This window comes from Mirounga leonina, unplaced genomic scaffold (genome assembly GCF_011800145.1).
Source record: "Mirounga leonina isolate KUSES-001 unplaced genomic scaffold, KU_Mleo_1.0 Mir_224, whole genome shotgun sequence".
Taxonomy (NCBI): Eukaryota; Metazoa; Chordata; class Mammalia; order Carnivora; family Phocidae; genus Mirounga; species Mirounga leonina.
In genome coordinates, this window is record NW_023270615.1 from 10,969,429 (window position 1) to 10,984,175 (window position 14,747).

At 47.0% G+C, this 14,747-nt stretch overlaps 1 protein-coding gene across 6 annotated transcripts in view; it reads left to right on the forward strand.

Annotated features, from left to right (window-relative positions):
- Positions 1 to 14,747, forward strand: part of KANK1 (KN motif and ankyrin repeat domains 1) — a 203,184-nt gene that overhangs the window by 25,850 nt on the left and 162,587 nt on the right. The window contains exon 1 of one of the 6 annotated variants that reach the window (XM_035029111.1): positions 6,093 to 6,781. The exons of the other annotated variants lie outside the window; for them this stretch is intronic. The gene's annotated coding sequence lies outside the window, so the exon portion shown is untranslated. Of the gene's footprint in view, positions 1 to 6,092; positions 6,782 to 14,747 lie in introns of those variants that run through there. 6 annotated transcript variants of the gene reach the window in all.

Consider the following 14,747-nt stretch of genomic DNA (forward strand, 5'->3'; position numbering starts at 1 on the left):
CGGGGTACAGATGCAAAGAGACAGAAGGGATATTCAGATGCTTTCGGCGCCTTGTTTCTTTCCTTGGGATGTCTTCTTCCAGAAACTTTACGAAAGCCCCAAAACTAAAGAATTCTTACAATAGGAAAACACCTGTCATTCCTCCTACGTAAAAAATTCTAGGGGTTTCTGCAAAATTTGGCTTTGCTGTGCCCCTGCAGGAACAGTTGTGGTCTTTTTAATTGTCGTTGTGTATTATAATTTCATGGATGGAGATGGGTGGGAGGCGGCGGAGAGGGGGAGGCTGAGGTAGGAAGCCAGGCTGGAGAATTAAAAATGATGTCTTTCTTTGAGGATGCCCCCGTCACCCCCCTCCTGCTGGCTTCCCGACCGTGGGACCCAGCCGCATCACTTCCTGTCCAAGTTGGCACTGAGAGGGGCACAGTATCTCTGCCCAGTGTTCTCAGACTGCACTTGGCATGTTTCCAGTAATAGAGTCACCCAGAGAAACAACTCGGCCCCCTTTTTGTCTTTGTTGCCTTGGGCAGCTTCCCCAGGCCTCAGTCCATCTGTCTCTTGCATTTTGGAATAGCCCCATTGAGTTCCCAGATCTTGCCTTTGATTTATGTAGCACTGGCTTCCTGAACATCCAGGTCTGCCTCTCCTCCCTTCTTTTATGCTTAGACCCTCAGTCTTCCCTAGGGAGGACTCATCACATGCTTTCCTGTGGGAGAAAGGAAAGATGCATTCCTCTCCAGCCATTTTTCTTTCTACACTCAGATGCATTCCTGTCCACCCATTGTCCAGGGTCTGCCCTGTGCTAGGCACCGTATGAAGGCTCTGCCTGCATGACCTCATTAACCCCTGTAGTCCTGTGAGGTGGGAGCTGAGGCCATCCCTAAGTGTGGTTCACCTACGTTGTCTGCCCCGGGTCACGTGATGGGACAGCAGGATTGCTCCTCTGGTGGTCAGGCGCCTTCCCCCACTTGGGGGCTTCACTTTCTTAGCCCACAGTAGGCAGCGAATGCTAGACTGCTAGTATTCGTGATTTCCTCTGCTCTTGACAATGTAGGAGTCTCGACGGCAATTTAGGTTTCCTCCCTCCCGAGCTTTCCTTTGCATCCATATGTTTCCTAACAGGTCTGTTCAGGGCTGTCTAGACTTTCTCTGCCATGCTCCGCAGAATTCCTCCAGGCCCACCCACCGCCTAATTCCAAAGCCACGGCCACGTTTCTTGGTTTTTGTTACAACAGCACCCCACTTCCAGGCACCAAATCTGTGTTAGTTTTCTATCCCTGCCATGACATAACCCTGAAATTTAATGCTTAGAGCAACACAAATATATTTTCTTTTTTTTTTTTTAAAGATTTTATTTATTTGAGAGGGAGAGAATGAGAGACAGAGAGCTTGAGAGGGAGGAGGGTCAGAGGGAGAAGCAGACTCCCCGCCGAGCGGGGAGCCCGATGCGGGACTGGATCCCGGGACTCCAGGATCATGACCTGAGCCGAAGGCAGTCGCTTAACCAACTGAGCCACCCAGGCGCCCCACAAATATATTTTCTTACAGCTCTGTAGGTTAGAAGGTCAACACAGGACTCAGAGGAATCAAATCAGGGGGTGGGCAGGGCTGGTTCTAGGTGGGGGGTGGGGGGAATCTGTTTCTTCACTGTCCCAACTTCTAGAGGCCCTCTGCATTCCTTGGTTCAAGACCCACTTCCTCCATCTTCAAAGGCACCAATGGTGATTGGAGTCCCTTTCACATTTCAGATTTCTCTGGCTACTTCATCTTCCGTCCCATCTCTGGATCTCTGACCACAGCCAGAGAAGTCTGTCTGCTCTCAAGCTCCCATGATTACATTGCACCCACCAGGATAACCCAGGCAACTCTCCTCAGCTCATGGGTCCTTAACTTTGACCACATGTTCAAGTCCTTTTTGATAACATACTCAGGTTGGGGAATTAGGACTTGGATTATCGTTGGTGGGGTGGTGGGGGTACATTCTCCTGCCTGCCGCGCAAAGTACGGTATAAATTCTTAGCAAAATTAACTCTCTGGTCTTCGTTTGCAGCCAGCATTCCTGTTGGCCAGGCGTGCAGCTGTTGATACAACAAGCGTTTTTATTCAGGGCTCATCTGTCCATCTGGCCAGCAGCACGCACCTTGTACAACAGGTGCGAGACGAGCAAGAGCCTTTGGAGGACTAGAAGCTTCCTCCTTTCCTCTTAAAGTGAAAACAAGCTGTAGAAGCAAGGGGACCACTTGGGTGTGACTTACCCCTTTACTTTGAAGTTAAGAAAAACTAAAACTAAACCAAGAACAACAACAACAAAAAAACCTCCCATAACAGAAATACTAGTGCTGATGCATCAAACTGACCCACCTCCTCAAAAGCTCTTTCTCCTTTGAACGCAAAGCTAAGCTTTCATGGGAAAAATCAGACCCCCCCCCCCCCAGTGACATTTGGTTGTGTTTCTGAGCAGAGTCCCTTTGGGGGGGTTGGGAAGTGCCCTCTCCACTTGCCACCTGGAACTCAATGCCAGTTCCGCTCTGATAACTGTTAGCCTGTAGGGTCCTCACAAGTTAAATCTCGTCTCGGGAAATAATTTGCATGAAGATCAAGCGTGGATGGGATAGATTAATTTTTCAACAAACCACAGGTCTGGGAGAATGTAAACACTGTCTCTTAAGTGCTGCTCAGCTCCTGATGAACGAGTCATTTGAGGGGACTCTTTTTTTCTTTTAAGATGAAAAGTCTGCATGTGGTTGATTTACATCTGAGTATGTAGAACAAGAACTCTGGAAAATTGGTCCCTCAGCAAGGAAGATAAGGCCCCGAGATGACCAGTTATTACTGTATATTTTGACACCTCCTTTAGATAAGTGCTTCTCAAGGGGCTTTGGTGGTGGTGGAGGGGGAGGGTGGTGACTTTGCCCCTTGGGGGGGCATTTGGCAGTGTCTGGAGATATTTTTGATTGTCACGATTCGGGGGGGGTGCTCCCAGCATCGGGTGGCTTGAGGCCAGGGATGCTGCTGAACGCCCTATGTATACGGGGCAGCCCCCACAACCAACGGTTATCCAGCCAAAAACATCAATAGTGCCAAGGCTGAGAAACCTGTAGAAGGACGGGCTTCTCTTTTCCACTTATTCAGCTGTGGTTTTAACAGATGTGATTTCTCTGAGGGGCTGCCCCTTTATTTCCTCGTAGCATCTTGCCCTTAGTGGGCTTAGTGCCCGCCATCTTTGTTAAGATCTTTGTCTTCTTTGGTCTCGGAGCAGAGCTCTCGGGGTGGGGGTGGGGGTGGGGGTTGGGGCAGCATGGACAGGCTGACTGTGGCCGAGTCAGCATGGTCTCCAGAGTGGAAAGATCACAGGCTTTGGACTTCTCCTAGCCTCTGCTCGCTGACATGTAAAGTGGAGGTGATCATAGCACCCAATGTAGGATATGATTGTATTTAAGAAACATGGTGTCGCAAAATGTTTGATGTCTAACGAGTGCAGAGTAAATGTCTTCTTTTCCCAGACAGCTGATCAGAAGACTGTGTGCAAAGCCCAAGGGGCCTAGGACCCCTTTTGGGGGGTAAAAAGTTGCATATAAAGGAGAGGCAGAAGTCTTAAGCATTCTGGGATTTTTATCCCCCCACCATCCAGGAAGGAGAAGGAAAGAAACTTAGAGCTTTTTAGTAAAGGTTACTCTGTGATTGACAAAAACAATCTGAAGTACTTAGGAGGCATGTTTTGCCTTGGGCCAGAGCTAATTTTAAAACTAAAATGACAACAACTAGTTCACGTTGGAACATTCCTGACTTAATTATAGATACCTGCAGAAGTCCCTTCAAACAGGTGGATCTCAGCGACCGGGGACTCTTCCTTGGTCAGTTGGTTGGTCAAGAAGAGTGCAGAACAAAGGGCTAGGAGTCCGATCTGACAGAGAATTCGGTCTCCTCTCGATTCAGAACTTGTTTCCCATTTGTCAAGCGGACATAATAACAACTCCCCTCAGAGGATGGCTGTGAGCACTGAGTGAAAGTGTATCTTAAGATATCCCGCAGGGTACGTGCTTCATGAATGGTACCTGTAAAGGGTATTGGTTGAAATGTTTCCAGTTTTTCAGTGTCATGTAACAAAAGTGTGAGGAGAGGTAACAAGAAGTTAACATTTCACTCTACCTGTTTATTAGTAGTTCTGTCCAATTATGTCTGTTTTGAGAAGACTGATGTTTGAGGAATCCCAAGCCTTCGACCGGTTGCTACTTACGCTTTTATGGTGGGAGAGTCAGCCTAGATCTGTGAGCCGTAGTTCTCATGCCACCAGCGAGTCCCTGTTGGACGTCATGTTTTTGTGCCACCAGAAAATTAGCAGAGGGACTGCTTACAAAGTTTTCACTTGAAAAAAACCGGCTAAACTCAACTGATGACGAAAATGGTTAATCGTTGTAAGATTGGACATCTCTCGGGTTAATTTCTGTGCCCATCGATGTGCCCCTGGCCGCTTTCAAAACCTGAGTCCAAGTCCTTCTCTTGCAGGAGGTTCCAGACGGTCTCCACGTCGGCCTGATAATTTCTCCGTTCTGCATCTCCTAACTTCCTATTTTCCCAGGCTGCCCCTTTCCTGCTTCCCATTGCAGACATCCTGTTGAGTACGTAGAACACCTTGTGTTATATAATTTCCCTGCCTGCATGTTTTTCTTGAGGCTCGTTCCACATCGTGTATATATTTTGCTATCACCATGGCACCTGGACTGGTATTCGCTATTGAGGATGAGCCATCAAAAATTTGAGGTTAGCAGTTAGCAGAGGACCTGCCAGCACCATGCACGGAGGAATGAACCAGGCGGAGGCCGATAGGTAGGGGGTGTGGGTGGGGGATCTGGCATGTTTGGCTGCAGAGTAAGTGCCCCGCTAGGGGAAGGGAAGGACAGGCTGTTAGGGGCACATGGTACTGGGAGCAGTAGGGGTGGGGGGCAGGGAGGCTCAAGCCCTGAAACCTCTTGTAGGAGATGCAGTTAGCCAGGTGAAGCCAATGTGAAAGGGGCTTGCAGTTCCAGACACAGGTGGGAGAGCATCTTTGTTCACAACCCGAGAGAGAGTTGAGTTTGATTTCAAATTGGAGAGTGAATTTGGGTAGGCGGGTGGGGGAGGTGTGCGGAGTGGGGATAAGGTCCTAAAGGGCCTGGCTAGCCACGTTAAGAAATTTTAAACTTGATCTCAAGGGTGGTGGGAAATCATTGAAGAGTTTTAAGGCCGGTGAGTTCTGTAACTAGGAGTACAGATGGGGAAAGGCCCTGCAGCCTGGGGGTAGGAGCAGCCTGCAAAGGAACTTGAGGACGCGGGTCCAGAGGGGTCCGAGGGAACCGGCAGGGGTGCCTTTCAAGGAGGGGATGGTTACAAGCGTCCCATCCTGTGCAGCCACGGGAACGGAGTCGTGCCTTGGATCGCGCGGCAGGAACAGTTTCCAGGGCAGGATGCCTGCTGGACCCAGAGCTGAGGGTGGCGGAGTGGGGGGACGTGAGGAACGGGCCACTCTGTATAAAGCAGTGCTTCCGCTGGCCCTCGTGGGCGAGAGAAGAAGCTGTGCCCCTGGATGTGTGGCTCGGTGAGTGGACCGTGGGGGAGTGAGCCGCTCCCACAGGCCCCTTAGCTGGTGCCCTTGTCTGGTGTGCGGACCGTACCCCCACGCACCCCCATGCGCGGTGGCTGACGGTCCATCAGCAGTTCTCAGTCTGGGGCCATTTTGCTCGGTGGAGGGGGGGTATTTGGGCGATCTGTGAGGACATTTTTGGTTACAAACTGAACCAAGGGGGGTGGGGGGCTACTGGCGTCTAGTGGGTAGAGGCCAGGGATGCTGCTGACTGCTCAGGACAGCCCCCACATCACAGACTTGTCCAGCCCCAAATGCCAGGTGTACAAAGCTTGAGAAACCTTGGTGGAGGCGAACCTTTCCGGGTCTTTGCCTGAGACGAGGAGGGCGTGGGAGGTGGACCGGGGAGCGGGGTCCTTCTGTGCCTCGCTCCAGCCTCATTTGTGGTTGTCTCCTCTTTTCTCCGTGGCCATGTCCCCTTTCTCCTCAGGTTGTAGCTGGTCAGCCGTTCTCCTGTACCCATTTCTCACACACACACACCCCGGCCCACCCCAGCACTGTGATGCAAGGTACTCTTGTGTCCTCATTTCTGTTTCTGGGCACCTTGTAAGACATCTGTATTTTAATACCATTCGGTCAGGAAAATCTGTTTTGGCACCAGAGAGACGGATGTTGCTTCGGCTCATCGAAAGTAGCCCGTAATTCATTGTCAGGGTGGTAGGGCTTTAACACATGGTCCGTCAAGCAACCCCTCGACCATCAGGCGTGGAGAAGGACTGGAAGTATTCCTCGTCTTTGGAAGCAAGCCTCGCTCCTGGCTTTCGGAAGGAAAGAGGACACATGGTTCTCACCAGATAGGGTTGTAGCAGCTCTCCCAGCCCTCGCGGGGACACATTAAGTCATTATGTCAGCAGTGTCCAATCTGTGTTCCCGGGTCAGTTGTTGTTGAAACATTTGGGGCCGATGAGGAGGAGAGGAATGAATTAGCAGCTCCCTCTCTCGCTGTCCGTTTCTAGCCTTCTCGGATTGTAGCACGATCCAGATGCTGGCTGCTTGTCTGATGATCTGGGTTCTGCACGGTGCGGAAGGTGGCCGGCTAGGTCTTGTGAGCCCCTCTAACGTGAGGCTGGCAGCATCCTGGGTCCAGTGGACAGAAAAATGTATTGCAACATCCTGTCAGTGGGGAGACACCTGAATCCACAGAACAGCCGTGGAGAGTCCAGGGTGAGTTTGAAGAGCAAAGTGGTCTTTTCTGTTTTCAGAAATATTTTACCTGCCGCAGTGGGTGAATCTAAACCCCCTGAAAGAGATGAAAACAAGCTTAATACTAAGTTTTGGCAAGGAGTGCTCAAAACAGCCAGACTGTGTGGGTTAAGCACAGGAAGCGTCTTCATTTTAAAATGGTGGTAATGGTAATGAGCCACTGGCCATGTTGAATGCATGATGAGCCTTGGTTGTGGGCATGTCCTTTCTGAATTAATTGCTGGATGTAGAGCTGGATTTCAGGCCCCTTTCTATTAAATCGTCTTTCATATAATTTAAAGAGATGGGGCTGATGAGACTTCCCTTCCTGCACAGGACAGATGACACACACGTGGCTTTGGTGTGTCCGTTTGTAACGTCTTAACTCTGTCTCCAACCCCACAAAACAGTAAAACACACTGTAGCTCTTCAGCTTCTGTGGCCAGCCAGCCCGTGCTGTGAAAGGGGAAAGTGGTGGAGGGCAGGAAAAGGGGAAAAACTATTGGTCTTCTGGTTTGGCCAGTTCCTCTTACGATGTGTGCTAAAAACACTTGGTGGTAATTCCCCCGAGGAAAGGATATCTCGTATGGGTAAATAACCCAGCCTTGCATAATATCAACAGTCACTCTAAACCCTGTTGCAGACCCTCAGTGGAAATGATGATTCAGGGTTTTTCTCCCTTCAGTCAACCAACAGGTGATTCTCTAGTGAAGGGTCCAAACTCCGTTGTTAGGGTTACTGTAGTTCCTCACCCAGGAAGCTTTCTAAAGGTCTGTCCATGGTGTATGGAGGATTCCTGATCTTGTGATTGCAGCAGGCGAACTTGGTACTTCCAGGCTCTCAATCTCTGGCGTCATGCGTAGATGCCCTCATTTGCTTTCTAGGACTGCTTTAGCCGTAAATAGCAGGGATATTTGCTGAGAACATTTGCAAAGAGAATGCAAACAAATCTGTATTTATTTGAACAAACAGATGTGCATGACTTGTGTGGAAAAAAAATCTTATAGGTGTAAGGAAATTTTTATAAACAAAGATCCTCCCCCAACTCACCATGTATTTATATGTCTGTGTTTGCATAGGAAAAAATAGAAAAGGATGTCCTAAAGTGTTAACAGTGTTTGTTTGTTTGGAATTAGACTAATTTAGTTGAAATTTTTTCTGATCAGGATCTTAAAATGTTTTGTAATGACCATGTTATATTTATGCAATAAAAATGAAGGGGGAAGATAGGTATAAATATATGAAGAGCCAGAATTTTAAAGTCTGGTTAAAGAGCTACATATTGCATGAAATTAGAGATGAAATCATATAAAAATTTTTTTTCATTTTAATATCACCAGTAATTTCAAAGAAGTTTATTTTCTTTTTCCATTTACTGCACAGGAAAACAGAGGGAAAGAAAGCATCTACGATGAATTTTCCACTTTTCTTCTCTGTGATTTTATTTCTTCTTCGCGCTCACTTTGATAGTTCTTCTTCCAGGCCTCTTACTCTAGAACCTTCCAGCAGAGAGAGTGGAGTACCCCATCCAGACCCTGACTTCGTGCCATGGGTGTGACCGCGGGCCAGTTGCCTCCGGCCCCCCACTCTGCCCGAATTGCCAAGGAGTTTTTGGTGGCAGATCAAACCTGACTGGTAGAGGAAGCTCCATGGTGTTTGAAGACAGGCTGTGTTTCGTGTTTACTGGTTTTTGCTCCCTTAGAATAAAAGACCAGGCCGTCCTTAGGAAGGACTGTTGTCCCTTCCTTTTCCTGTTGTGGCTCAGACAGCTGCCTCTGCAGACAGCTTGAGATGGGGAGCAACCTTGGGTGCAGCCAGCCCCAGGCTGCACCGTGGGGGTGTGAGAGAGAAGCCACCCCAGTCCTCCCTCAGCCCGAGCCACCTGGCTCCTTTGTTTCTTTCTCCTCCTTGGCGTCTGGGGTACGAGAGGCAGTGACTGCATCACATAGGAACTCGGAAGCTGGTGAATAAAGCCCTGAGCAGGTGGCTGCCTATTGTCTGTCTGGAGGAAGTGAGCGAGGTTCTTCCTGGGATGGCTTTTGTCTTTTGAGAGCTTCTAAAGGGAAAAATGATCCTTAATTAGGGTTGGGGGCTTGTCCACACACAGTCCTGGGGGCGGGGGTGTCAGAATATTCCCTAGGGAAAACCGCCTTGGTGGGTTTGGGTCTTTTCTCTTCCACATGACTGTGAGGCCCTCTGGAATGAGGACTTGCTTTCTCTGTGGGCATGTCTGGAATGTCAGGAGTCTCCAGACCACTGGGTTGGATGCGGAGAGTCAGAAAACAAGTTCCCAAAAAAGATCAGCTGTGGGTGGGATAAATATGCAGACTTCATCTGTGGTAAGTTCCCCCTGAGGTCGTAATTTTTAGTACCTTTTTAGATATCAGTAATTCTAAAGAGAGGCTCTAATCTTGGGGTTTTATGAAAGCAATTAGGGTGTCCATTACAAAAACCCACTCATTCTTGAATGACACGGTGCTTGTCCACCAATCTTCCCACATCCATGCATTAGCTTGACTGCAGGTCTTCAGCAGTATCATCCTTCGGGTCGGGCAGCAAGAACAGATAAGGCATCTTAAAACCTCACCAACCACAAGGAACCTGGACTCCTTTATCAGATTAAATTCTCTCAGGAGTGAGAGGCCCTGACTGGCAGCCTGTGAGGTTCTGCCGGCTCTCCGCTCTCGGTCTTCGGGGTTGTGGGAGGGAAGGGATTCAGAGGAAGAAGGCCCAGTAGCCATCGTGGAGAAATCTCTGTAATCACTTTGTTTTATCCAGTTGCTTTTTCTTTCTTCCTCTGAGCTGTCTATCTCTGGACATGATCAGACTCCTCTCCCCCTTTTCCTGGGCTCCAGATTAATTTCCTGCCCCCTGGTCAGCAGTTTCTCCAAGGTCATGTAGCTCTAGGAGGCTTTAGGTCCAGCCCTCTAGCTGCTGTTTCACTGTGTCTCCCATCTTGGCAGGAGCTGAGTGCGGGAGAGGAAAGGAAAGCAGGAGAAGAGATGAGGGGCCTGGGAGGACAGCTAACATGGAAGGCTGAAGGAGGTAGATGAAGAACGTGCCATGAAGGGAGATGGCAGTTCATGATTAAGTATTAGTCCCACCTCGGGCCCCTGGGTGGCTCAGTCGGTTAAGCGTCTGCTTTCAGCTTGGGTTGTGATCTCAGGGTCCTGGAATCAAGTCCCGAGTCGGGGTCCCTGCTCAGCAGGAAGCCTGCTTCTCCCTCACTCCCTGTCCCTCCACCCCACTTGTGTTCTCTCTTGCTCTCTTTCAAATAAATAAATAAAATCTTAAAAAAAAAATAATTATTAGTCCCACCTGTCTGGCTCCGGATGGTCAAAATTAGACCAGGAAGCCTCTCTCCCTCCCTCAGACTTTTCTCGGTTGCAATACAGGTGAAAATAAGGTGGGAAGAACAAAGGCAGGCCATGGGGACAAAGGAAAAACAGACCAGTTTGCCTGTTTCCCTCTTTCATCCAGATTGAGTAGATGGGAGATAGAGTTGTTACCCATGATGCTATTTAATACCCGTTTCAGGATACTAGGCTATTGGGTTTTATAAGAATGATTCCCAGGATTTTGAGTATGAAGTTAGCGGTCTGTCTGAACTCAGAGGGCCCAAAGTTGTTTTTCAGTTTTGATTGGATTCTGCTGTTGGAAACCCGAAAGATGTTGAATGAATTTACTTTCTCATTTGACTTTCTTGTGTGTCTAAAAACCCGTCTGATCCAAAATTGTGTTTACCTCTGAATGCTATGACATTAGATGATAACCCTCTTTCTTGAAATAATGCCTAGAGGACTGTTCATAATGCTGTCTCTCAAGGGCACCTGGGTGGCTCAGTCGGTTAAATGTCTGCCTTCGGCTCAGGTCATGATCTCAGGGTCCTGGGATCGAGTCCTGCATCGGGCTCCCTGCTCAGCGGGGGGTCTGCTTCTCCCTCTCCCTCTGCCCCTCCCCCTCCTTGTGCACGTTCTCTCTCTCTCTGTGAAATACAAAAATTAAAAAAAAAAAAGATGTATAATGCTGTCTGTCCCCTGTGGTCTAGACCCTGCACTTGGTGCTAGAGATACAGCAGTGAACAGACAGGATCCCTGCTGCATGGAGCTTGTAGTCTGGTTGTGTAGACTGACATTCAACGGACAGTTACACAAGAGCAATGCAGTTATAGTTGTGACGGGAGTTAAAGCGAATAAAAGGAGTGTGCAACGGGAAGATCTATTCTAGCATCGGCTAGGACGGCTTTCCCTAGAAGTGACTTGAGACCAGAGGACTAATAGAATGGGCTGGGTGCAGGCTGGGCGTGGATGCTCTGGGTGGGGGTTGGGGGATGAGGTGGAAGGGAACAGTGCTGGAACAGCATGTGCAAAGGCCCTGAGGTAGGAAGGGTCTTCAGCCTGCTTGGGAACAGATTAGGATTCTGTGACTGGTGTAGAATGGACAGGATGAGGACCAAAGTAGAAGGTCCGTTAGCTGGTGAAACGGCTAGGCCAGGACTCAAACCCAAATCTGTACGAAGATTAAAGGCATCATCTCCTGAGCATTTGTTAAGCAATATTCGGTAATGATATTGACATCAACGCACAGCTCATTTGAAAGATTCTTAAGTGAAAGCTTTCTTTCCTTATGGCTTATTGATCTTTTAATTATAATATAAAATGTGTTTTAATATTAAGTTATCGGCTGCAGGAAAGAAGGGGAAGGACTCATTTGAATCAACCAGCAGAAACTTGGAATCATGCCTGCTGCCTACTTCAGCCTTGCCAAGATGTAATTTCTTTAATTCATCCAATCGCATTCTTGACTAACCTGCGCAAGTCCATACTGCACCTTGGCTTTTCCCCCATAACAGCTTAGGGATCTCTAAAGAAAATATTTTGAAATTACCCTGCTTTTGGTGCAGAATGAACTGTTTTTCTACCATGTGATTCTTTGTTAGGAATGAATGTGGTTGTAGTTTTGTCACCCTTATTTAAAAAATCATTAATCAGGTGCTTTTGTAGAGAAAGTGATTTAGATGTTTGCAGCCTTTCTTTTCCAGAGACTTAAGTAGGTTCCGAGGTATTTAAGATTGAACAGTTCTGTTGGGTCATAATAAAACGACTGTCTTGCATGGAGAGCTGCTTTGTGCAAGGCAGTAGGCTTTAGATTGCTTTGATTCTGATGACTTCCCTGTGATGAAGATTGTACTGTAGTTCTTGTTCTACGTTTGGGGAAACTGAGGCTTAAACATGGCGGAGCTGAGACCTGACCTCAGGCTCTCTCAGGGTCCCTGGTCTTGGTCCCATGCATTTCTGGCTCCAGGGTCAAGTTTGTTTTAGGCAGCTGTTGGGAGTCACCTCAAATCCTGGCAACCGAATAACATCACAGATCAAATAAATCTGAGTCAAGTAGTGACATTTTCTTACCAACTATTGTAAGGACCACGGATGAGAAAAAGGGATGCTAAGGGCTTACTGTCCCGTTAGGCACCCTTGTACACAAAACTTTTGGTAAGTTCAAATCTTCCCTGTGTTTGCATATATTCTAATGGGAATATTGGAAGATCAGTCAACTGCTCTTCATGGTATTGGTGGAAATTAAACCCACATATGATGGCAATCTCAACGAATGACCACTTAACAAAAACAATCATTGATTGCAGTGATTCTTAAATTGTAATCCTCATCTGAATCCACTGAGGGCTCAAGAGTGGGACAGGGACAGCATGGAGCCATCCTCACTGTCAGGAAAGCAGGGGGGTCCCCTGCCTCTCCTCCCCCTACACCACGTACATGGTGGCATGAGACTTGGATGTACAATCACCTCTACAGGGATGAAACTTCCACTCTGCTGGTGTTTGCCCTAATTGCCTATACCGCCACATTAGATGAGCCAAATGAGTAAATGTCCATCAGGATTCAGAGACCCCATAGGTAAAATATTCTACTTGGTATATTATGGAGATGGTCCTTACCGAGGGGTGGTGGGGGTGGTGGAAGGGTATGTTTCAGTGCCAAAAGCTCTGCTGGGTTTTTCCTTCTCTCCTTGCTGTGAACGAGAATTACCTGCAGTAACCGAAAAATTTAAGATTCCTATTTGGCTGGAAATTAAATCACATAGGCTGGGTTAGTAAGCCTGAAGTAATTCTTTCAGATTTGATGTGTCCAGACTTGTTACTGGAATATGAAGTATTTGATTTAAGAAGATCTGTGGGCTCCCAGTGCATAAGTGTTTTTGAAAGTATGTTTCTCAGCATACGATTAGAAAAAAATTCCTTTGGAATGCAAAAATGACCTTTAGTGGCGATAAAGATGCTGACAACCTTTCTACTAAGAAATGAAACAAAAACAAAAACTTTTAACCTTCATGATGTTATAATAACATCATTAATTTTTTTGTAGCCGAGCATCACCGATCATATTTAATCACTAAACTTTTTCAGAGCTGTACTAAAAAGACAATTACTTTTCAAATCATACTCCTCTAATATTGCAAAGTTGATGGAGGGGTGCTAAGTTATAATTCTTATTTCTTCTTTCTCTAGAGTTTGTTTTGTTTTAGTTCAAGCGGGGAAGAACAAAATTATAACTAAATATGAAGGCATTTTAGAAAATCTTATTTTAAGGAGGAAGGGGAATTTTGGAGTCACTTCTGATAATGGACCTCAAAAAAAATCCTGAGACCTATTAGAATTTTTTAAAATTCCAATATAGTTAATACACAGTGTTCTGTTAGTTTCACATGTACAATATAGTGTGATTCAGCACTTGCATATAACACCCAGTGCTCATCACACGTGCCCTCCTTCATCCTCATCCCCTATTTCCCCCATCCTCCCACCCACCTTCCCTCTGGTAGCCATCAGATTGTTCTCTATCGTCAAGAGTCTGTTTTTTGGTTTGCCCCTTTTTTTTCTTCCTTAGTTTTGTTTCTTAAATTCCACATGAGTGACATCTCATGGTATTTGTCTTTCTCTGATTTATTTCACTTAGCATTGTACTCTCTAGTTCCATCCATGTTGTTGCAGGTGGCAAGATTTCATTCTTTTTTTTTTAAGATTTTATTTATTTATTTGAGAGAGAGAGACCACTTGAGCAGGTATAGCAGGAGAGGGAGAAGCAGACTCCCCGCTGAGCAGGGAGCCCGACGCAGGGCTCAATCCCAGGACCCTGCGATCATGACCTGAGCCGAAGGCAGACACTTAAACCAACTGAGCCACCCAGGCACCCCAAGATTTCATTCTTTTTTATGGCTGAGTAATATCCATTATAATGGAATATGTATACACACACACCACTTTATTCATTGATCTATTGATGGACACTTGGGCTGCTTCCATAATTTGGCTGTTTAAATAATGCTGCAATAAACATAGGGGTGCATATATCTCTTCCGATTAGTGCTTTCGTATTCTTTAGGAAAATACCCAGCAGTGGAATTACTGGATCATAGTAATTCTATTTGTGATGTTCTGAGGAACGCCATGCTGTCTCGCACAGGGGATGCACCAGTTTGCGCCAACAATGCACGGGAGTCCCTTGCTCTCTGCATCCTTGCCAACCCTTGTTGTTTCTTGTTAGAATTTCTTAGTTTATCTTGGTTAATTTTCTTCTTCTTAAATTAATGAACATATGTTGCTCATGTAAAAAACTCCCTCGTGTGTGTATCTGCTGCACGGAGAGAAGTTCAGCGTGTATTTAGAGGTTGCTGGCGAAGCGTTTGGGAACCTTGGTTTCTTGTGCTCTCCTCCGATTGTGTGTGGCTTGAGTCTTAAGCTCCAGACTTGACCGGGCTGGTTTTAGGGTCCCGGTGCCGTCAGTTATGAGGTGTGACCCTCACAATATCATTTAACCATGGAGTCTCAGTTTCTACATCTCTTAGATGTAATTATATTATCCACCTCATGTGGTTGTGCAGTGCCTGGCTTGGTAAATGATCTGTAATGTTAGCTATCGCCCTGATAAAT